Raw genomic sequence first — 9,631 nt, 5'->3', positions numbered from 1 at the left:
GCAGAGAATATTATAGATAACGCTTGCGGAGTACTAGTGCGGGTGAGGTTAGGTTAATAATGCTGCCTTTTTTTCACCTAAACACACTCATGTGTTCATGGAGAGAAAAATAGATTTACACTGGGCACCCAAAGACGAACACGTGTATCTGAATTGCCTTTGATTATTAGAGCGTGTTGTCACAACAAATTATAGTATAGATTTCAAGCCGTTTCAACATGCCTGCTGTTGGAAAGTTGGAACAGTTCTCTTGAAATAAGTCATGGTAAGGGCATCAGGAGGGTGGCGCTTTACATAGCCGCATAAGTTACCCTTGCACTGGAAGGGGAAGCTGCTCTTTGAAGTTAAAATGACCGGCCACGGATGCTTTGCGAAAATATTTGCAATCCCACCTCAATCATTCCTCAGTCATCTCGGCTGAAGCAGTTCGAAAGCCGGAGGGAACACTGCTGTCTCAAGAGGTCTGAAGTTTTGACGGCCTGCCTGTTGAAATTATTATATCGATTTTCTACTGAATCCGTTCCACATTATTTACCATGCTTTTGCCCTAAGAGTTCAGTACATGTAGAAAACACACAATGGGTGACCGCAGCTTAGCTGTCCATATTGACGAAACGGCTTAACCATTGTACTCCTTTACAGGGTACAGTCGCGAGTAACAGAGATTAGCTCTAGCGACGTGCCACCAGAGCGGCAGACGTAACGCTTGGAGCTGCGGTCGCGAACACGCCGGTAAGAAAACTGCCAGGCGTGTTTGTAAAGCCCGGCACCGCGCCAGCCACGAGGTTCGATTTTCGCCCCTTCGGTGATGTCATTTTTCTAATCATTTTTTACTCGCGACTGTACTTAACAAAAAAAAGCATATTTAAAGCATCGTTCGCCGCACAGAACTGACCAGCGAAAATTCGCAACCCTTGCGCATTCTGTACAGGGCCTTGCGTCAGTGAATTCATTTTCTCGCGACCCTGGAGGCATGCAACACTATAATGCTATTTCTCTTCTCTACAGTAGGTACAAACAATACTTTTATCAGTGATAGAATACGAACATTCTGTTTCAATCCTTGTAGTTTGTGTCCAATGAACAGCTGTCAATATTGATGGCGTTCCTCCTCTCTCGGTGCCTGTTCAAAACTCGGCCAGTTTTGAGTCTCATTTTTCAAGTCAGCCTGATGCAGATGCCAGCCTGATGCAATCGCAACAGGATACAAAGCTTTGCGCGTGCTTTAGAGTACAGCCGCCCGAGCCAGATTCATCACTGCCTTCTGTGCACTGACGAAGTACTGACGAAAGAGTATATTCAAGGCCAAAAGGACCATTCCTATTCAGTACAAGTCGGCTGTTCGTTGGATTTATGTACAGAAGTTAGAAGCGTCGCCTTTAAAACGGGGTGCTAGCAGTTGTCAATATGCTGGGCTTTTTAATGTATATTTAAGCACTATTTGAGAGAACGCGCCACCTCATGCGTATGTGAAATCGTGGCATTTTTTCCTGTGTCTGTGATTTATTTCTATCTCAAGTGGAGGATCGGATCTTGGTCATCTGCACAATATGTCAAAAGCACAACTGTGACTTTTATCAATTTTTCAGTGCAATATTTCTTTCGCGCGTCCCCTAAAGTGACAAGCGTTCCGATTCCGTCGACAGTGCACTTTATTTGCTGCCATCGCTTCAAACGCATCGTTTATCTTTCGACCACTTGGGCATCTTAACGCGCAATTATTTCGTTGATCACTCAGGCGCCTATTGCGCTTCGACCTCCACCGGTACACAGCCCGCGCTGTCGGTATTGAACTCGGGTCCTCCGACTCAGTAAGCGAGGGCCCTAACCGCTGAGCCATTGATATGTTTTTAAATTCGTACGATCCCCACTGCGCCTTCTGCGGTAAATTGATTAACTTATATCTTGTGGTATGGACGTAACAGAAAAATCCAGCTGCTGAGCCGAAAGACGCGGGTTCGATCCCGGCCACTGCGGTCGAATTTCGATGGAGGCGATATTCTAGAGGCCCGTGTACTGTGCGATGTTAGTGCACGTTAAAGAACCCCAGGTGGTCGAAATTTCCGGAGCCCTTCACTACGGTGTCCCTCATAGCCTGAGTCGCTTTGGGACGTTAAACCCCACAGATCAAACCAAACCAGAAAAATCCAGCTATTGCAAGAATGAACGACACAAGAACTGAGGACTGGTGCTAGGCGCTGCCCCGCTCATTCCCGGAAGACCAGCTTTGGCAGGTGAACCTGGCTGGAGCTGCTGCAAAAGCCAGTGGGCTCCTGAAATTTTATTCAAACCCAACTGCAGCTTCCGCATTTCGATGGATGAGAAACGTTAGTTGAGTGGTCCTTTGTTCCATCAGTAGTTTTTGAAGAAAGTAAATGCGCATTAACTGTCTAACTCCTTGGTGGACACCTAAACTGCGCCATGAGGGAAGGGAGGATAGTTGAAGTGCGAGAAAAGCGAGAAAGGTGTTGTAGGGGAGAGCTCCAGGAATAATTTCGACCACTGGGGATCTCTAACGCGCACTGACATCACACAGCCCACAGGCGCCTTTGGGTATTGCCTCCATCGAAACGCATCCGCCGCGGTCCGGTTCACACCCGGGAGCTCTAGATCCCGGTTAAAGAAGACACTAGGAGACGAGGCGGCGAGAACAAGCGCATATTCGATAGCTCAACGAGGGGGTGGGGCGTGTACACCTGAAACACCAGCGCACAAGGCCCGCATTTTTCCTTCTTCCATTATTTTTCTTATTGTTTTCTTGCCGCAATGTACAAAAAGTGCGTAAAATCTGATTCCTTGGGCCTTATTCACTGCACAAACGTATTAACTAAATCTCTGCTGCTTTCTTCGTCCATAGCAGTGATATCGATAATATGGACATCCCATAAATTGTTCTCCAGCCTATAAAAACATTTCCCTCAGAGCTGTTGAAGGTTTCCCAGCGTCCCTTGTGGGGGGCTTTCCCTCACGACTTCCCCTTTGATTTGCCCGCAGTGCACCCTGCCACGGCTTCGCCTTGAGAAGTGGCGCCACTGGGCTCAGCTCTGACTTGGCGACGCAGCGAAAGCTGATATCCCAAGCAAGAGCAACGGCGGGGCACATTGGTGTCCTGAAATAAGGACTCCACCCAAAATCTGTATTTTCGCCTCTCTATCCTACCTTTTTGGAATAAATGTTTTCTTCTACTCTACTCTCTGCTTAGTTACGTTAACTAACAACAGAGGGCGCCTGTGTCGCAGCGCAACTGACGGGGTGATTGCTGCGCACTGGGAGAGAGCATCATTTTGAGCGGAGACGTTCGTCGCGAGCGGACGTGTCGCCCGCGGCGTTCCGCTCTCCGCCAGCGGGCGAGGCTTCGCGGTGAGGGACGTTCTCCCGCATCTCGTCCCGTCCGGCCGCGAAGTATCCCCTGCCCTAGCGTGGGCGAACCCTCGTTGGTAACCTTGTTGGTGAGTCGAACGACCTCGATTCCTTAAGCATGTTTTGTTGCTAGCTGGCGTTATTGTTTTTGTAGCAATAAATGACTTTTTGTGGCAGCCAAAATGTCGTTCCTTTTTCCCCTCAGAGCAAGGCCCGCCGTTGTCGGCGTGCGCTTGGTAGCTACGCGATCCCGGGGTGGGTCCTGCGGTTTGAACTGAGTCAGCCGCGATTAATTGGGGGAAACGCATTTATTTCCCCATTTAAAACCCTACACTTGAAATGATATGAGGCGAGATGATTGAATTGGAACACCTGACTTTGGAATAAGAGAGTCGTTGCACATAAGCATCTAAAAAACGCAGATATACTGCTACAAATGAAAGCTAAACAGCTTTCACAGAAACTTCATTTATGAAGAAAATTTTCTGCTGCAAAATGGATCGAACCAGGGGCCACTGCTAGAGCGGGCTAGTCACTCTACCAACTACACTAACTAAAAAGGGGTTTGGATATAAGGGCAGTTTAGTATTATCAAAAACTCGTAATGGGAACGGCGTTTATCTAATATGTCTATAGAAGTATTTAAACTTCGGTTAAAGTTTGAAATAAGGCAGTTATCTACTAGCATCCACCAAAGCGCAGCTCTAGGGGTTTCTTCTTTTAGTGAGTAATTAGCTCAATAGCAATTCTCAGCTATTAAATTAGCAATTATACGCGTATAGCAGTGCCCGTTTTATTTCCGAAAATTACTGACAGTGATTAATTCTACAATAACAGATAATCTTATAGTGCGGCGAATCGTGCTAGACTAGATGCAGGATGAAAGACCACAGCTTTTGAAATCCTGCCGGCACAAAGTGTAGCTCAGTTTTCATCTTCAACTTGAGCGACTCAAAAAGGCGGGCTTTCCGAGCTCCCTGTTAAGATCTGTGGCCGAATCGCTGCTCCAAAACCTTCGCCAGAAGGCAAAAAAAAGACACCTTTGCCCATAAGCCACCTAGTCGAAATAAGTATGTAGTCTTACCATATTTATAATATTTCCAACAATATTAAGAAAGTCTCAGGCAGATGTGGCGTTAACGTGGTCATGTCTGCGCCCTGCAAGCTTTCATAACTCTTCAATTTGGAGAGGAAGCAGACTTCAACACATGTAGTTTGCGGCATAAGGCATTCGAAGAAGTATGCCTCATATGCAACTGGGGTGGTTTATAAGATTCCCCTCAGCTGTGGTTGATTTTATATTGGACAAACTGGCAGATGTTTAAACATTCGTTTGCAAGAGCGTGCGCGTTCCTTAAGTAGTCCCGGATGACCTACCCTGCCCGTTCACTTTCGCAGTTGTAAAGGCTATTATCATAAGCTGAATTGCACAGAGATCATAGGAAGAAGAAAAGGGGCAGTTGGAAAGGGAAATTGTCGAAGCTGCTGCCGTCCTGGGATCGGAGTCAGATAAGTGTGTCCGCATGCCCTCTGTGTCTATTTTTCAGAATGAACTAGCCTTTCTGTCAGCGTTTCACTAGGCTGTTTTTTGTGTGTTTTTGCGCAGGATATTCGTGTCATCCTTGCTCGGTTTCTTTCCTTTCGCCCTACCGATTGCTTTCGTCATGGATGGCATTGAACTGTTTTCTCATGCTTCTCCTACATTTTACAATTGCTTGCCATATTACACGCACGACTGATCCATATAAGCTCTGCTGTTTTTTCAGTAAATGTTCAGTTGTCAGTACCACCCTATGTGTTCGCCTGCCTCAGTCCTGTCCTGTTTGAGGTTTTGCTCCTCACGATGTTTTTCAAAGCGCGTTTTTGTAATCTCATCAATAATGATTATATATGTTTTTCCTTATGACTTACTGCACTAACTATGATGACTGTGACAAATTGAAAAGTACAGTGATCTAAGGATAGAGCGTGGAAAGTACCGCCGTGCATTTGCCAAAGTAAAACAGCCGTGCGTAACCTTTTTACATCCACTCTTTACCCGTTCCTTAAAATATAGGTGACAATAAAAAACCCCTAAACTTAAATAACCCCTAAAACATGCTTTCAATAACGTCGTTTTCCACACATATAAAAGAAACGCTCAAATCCACAACCTTATGTTTCAAACAAAAATAAAGTATTTGATTTCTCTCAGTGTTTGAAGCTAGGTTATTACACCATGTCTAAATGCGTAAGAGTTATTTTTGGAGCATTTTCATTGCCTTAAACGAGTTGCCGGTAAATACAACTGCAGTCTCATCCGCATACATCAAAATTTTAGAATACTGTAGTTCATTTGGGAGTCAATAATAAAGAGTGAAAATAAAAGAGGGCCCAGAACTGATGCAAGCGGTACACTACATGCAATATTTTGGTATAAGGACTAGAGCTGCTAAACACAACTTGCTGCTGTCGTGAGGAAAGATAACGTTTAAGGAAATCAACTGTCCTGCGTACACCGCATGTTTCCAACTTTTTTTTTAAGAATGGAATGGGAAACACTGTCGAGAGCTTTTTTATGTTTTTAAATACGCCTATATGAATGCTATGGTGATGAGGAGCATATAAAGTAAGTTGTGAAAGAGTAAATACAGCCATAGACGTGGACCTGTTAGAGACAAAGCCATGCTGTTGAGATCAAATAATATTACTACTATCAAGAACCGTTTTGAGTTGAGCAGCAATTAATTTTTTAAAAAGCGCATTGATGACACTCACTACAGATATTGGCCAGTAGCTAGAAGGGTTGTTAGGGTTACCAGTTTTATACATTGGAACAACTTCTGCAGCTTTTAAAGTACCGAGGTATAAGCTAGGGTCTATTGCGTGATTGAATGTTGTGCATAATAGCACACAAAGAAAATCAAAGTTCGCCTTCATTATCTTGGCATGTATGCTACCTGGCCCTGCGGCTTTGTGGTGATGTTTGATACAATACTTTTAACTTCATCGCTAGTAGTGGTCGAAAAGCTGAATTCAGGATTAACAACTGGAAGCATGCCGAATGCCAGTGGTGCTAACGAAGTAGGCTGCGCTATGTTCTGACCATAGAGTGCGAAGAACTGAATAAACTGGCTGGTAGTCTCTACTGATAAGTTATCAGGAGCAACCTCTTTTCTTTTAACTGTTCGAGTAACTTCCAATTTTCCATGCTTGCTTAGTATGCTTTCTTTGACGATTATCGAATTACTATAATATACCGTTGACTTTCATTGATTTTCTCATCAGTGCTACTGATTTATTTCTGCAGTACTTAAACAGTCCTTTTTTTTATACGTCTTTATTTCTGCATAAAGAATTTCACCGGGTGTGGGACGAATACCTCTGATTACAAGGCTGTTCCTTCTACTGCACTGGCCCAATTCAATTAATTCGTGCATGACATATTTCACTTCATTTGTGAGGCGGCTGTTTTCCTTGTTCATCGCCTCAAGGTCACGTGACCTAGGTGGCACACATTGGTTACAAGAGCGGCCTCTTACCCCGGGAGCGGGGCTTCAAACGTTCGACTCCATCGGCGCCAGACAGTTTTTTCCGACAACGGCGTGGTAACGCTCTCGCGTTAAAAGAATGAGCGGTCCTGCATAAGCGACCCGTCTGTTCTCATCACAGAGAAAGAGTGGTGCTTTCTATCGGTGATTGAATGATGACTGATATGATTTGTTTTTCAGTTCCTTGTCCGCTTGCGCACAAAAATGGTTTCAAGTACGTGGATGAGCTAAAAATAAATCATTTGTAAGTCCGGCGACAATGTTTCGTGCCTTCGTCCGGTCCTGTATCTAGGTGTTCGCATGTTTTTTTTGCTAAATCATAGATAACCAACTTGTTCAACAATTCCTGCTCCTGAATGGCAGTGCTGGCTAAGCAAGTAATATTCATAAATAATATCTTTAAGCCATGGCTCTCCTGCGAAGAAATTGGCATGTCAACATATATTTCCCAGCCCCTTCATGTTTCTGTGAGGCTGCTTAATAGGCGATGAAATTTGTTGCATTTATGTTAGAGCGCTGCGAAAATAGGTTTAGTTATTACTAATTGCAGTAAATTTCTCTAATGATTGCACTAGTTGGGTGATTGCATCCTTTCACATTAAATGTTAGCCATGAGTAACTAATTTTGGCATCCTTATTAAAGCAGTATGGGGAATATTAGCAATATTTTATTCTTTCACTATTACGAAACATTTGAGACGTAGAATTTTCGACGCCTTGTAAATATACCGAAAGAAAGCGCTGCAGTTGCCATTGAGAGCTATAGAGGCAAAGAATTATTGCCGGAGGACACTGTTAGAGTATAGTCGTTTGAACCAATAAAAAAAAATACGATTGGCCTTCAAAAATTGCAATATTTTTTCCCAAATGAGAATTATTTCAAAACAAGAAAGCAAAATTAGCTCAAATGGTTCCACAAAATTGGCTTTATTTTTAACAACTTAAAAATTTAGGACTTAACTTTCATGCCTGTCATTTGGATTTAGCTTTTAGCGCTCCGCAAAAGACGAAATACACATACTAACAAGGGTCTACAGCTCGCGTGTTAATTCTACGTGGGCTATTTCAAGCAAATTCCTCTACAGTGTCAGATGAGATCAATTCATTTCATAAAATAAGCCGGAACTTTTTTCAGTTCGTCCGATATTCCTTTGTAAGATCATTTATGCCCCTTAAACTTCATCTGCAGCATAACGGCCTTTTGTACTTGCCTATATTTCTTATAGCGGCTGTCGCAAACGGCTTATCTCGAAAGTATTTTTCCATGTACACTTTATCTGCAGGCTGTAAAATGAACATGCTTTATTAGCGACTATGAGCAGTTACAACTTTGCGATTTCGCTGATGGAGGCAGGTTTCAAAATGAGCTGCCGACGTGGTCATTCAGGCGAGTATTGATTACTGACGCTACGTACAGCACCATGTAATGTGCATGCAAGCAATAGGTCGGTGGCTATTTATAAACGTCCTAAACAGCAAGCTTGACGGAACTTTAATCGTTTTTAGCGCCTGTAAATTGTCCAGCATCAAATAAAAAACTTAATTTAAACTCTTTCAACGGAACAGAACTCACAGCTTACTTTTGCTGCGTCACAAAAAGAACTTAGCCCAGGTCTAAGCTGCACTCACAACATGTGTTGTGGTGTGCCATGCCTACTGAAGGGAAACCTTGGGACATTTGCTCGCAGAATGCTGGCCTTTGGATTCTCTCAAGCATTCTGATTTCTGACTGTCGTGCAGTGCAAAGTCCAGTTTACAAAATATGTGCGCAGCAGAAGAGCGCCTAAGTGGCTTGATTTGCAGCGTACAGCCTTTTGTCAAAAGTTAAGGGCCCGGGCAGTTTCCTGCTAAGCCGCATACTAGAGCTCATCTTGCATCCGTGGAAGTCTTAAAATTCCTTGGTTAAGGAAGAGTGCTACAGTCATCTTGAAGATATTTTGAACGCTTACAATGCGTAAGTAGTCACACTGCATCAGCCAGAAGCAAGCGACTAGGGTTTTACATTTTTTTACAAAACCTGTGCAGTGGGGGCCTAGTGGTTTCTGCGGTGTTCCATCTCCAGTACCGCCGGGTACCCGCTTGTAATACGAAGAGTACAAGCTTTCTTCTGGCTTGGTTCTCGAATTCTGGGGGGTGAAATGCTTGGCAGATGGGCCTTTTACCTCAACTAGAGTAGACGAAAACACCTTGAGCCATGGCGCTATTTCGGCTACAGATGATCTGGCGCCACAGATAATCATCATCGTCTCCTATTTTTACAAAGAGTCTGCTCGTGCACACGTAATCCCGAAGTGGATTGCGCCGGCCGGAAAGATTGTCCGCATGGGCGTTTTTTTACATAAAAATTGGCGTACGTAACCGCGTCAAGCACGACGCACACGACTATTTAAAACTAGGCAGTCTGATCTTATCTTCCTTGAGTTTGGCAAAGCTTTTAATCGCGTTCCTGACCGCAAACGTCTTGAAAAACTTACTAATTTTGGTCTTCCTGCGTTCATCATAAACTGGATACAAGCGTGCATTTCGAACCGCACTCAGTTCGTGGATGTGAATGGCCATGCCTTCAATGTATTACCGGTTTCATCCGGAGTGCCTCAAGGAAGCGTACTCAGACCTATTCTTTTCTTAATCTATGTTCATGATATAACTAGTGCCGTTCATCCTGATGTTAACATCAGATTGTTCGCGGATGATTGTCTGCTCTTTAAACAGATTACAGCCGTGGCGATCAGCTACAGTTA

This window comes from Amblyomma americanum, chromosome 3 (genome assembly GCF_052857255.1).
Source record: "Amblyomma americanum isolate KBUSLIRL-KWMA chromosome 3, ASM5285725v1, whole genome shotgun sequence".
NCBI lineage: Eukaryota > Metazoa > Arthropoda > Arachnida > Ixodida > Ixodidae > Amblyomma > Amblyomma americanum.
Note: the sequence above shows the minus strand (reverse complement) of the source record.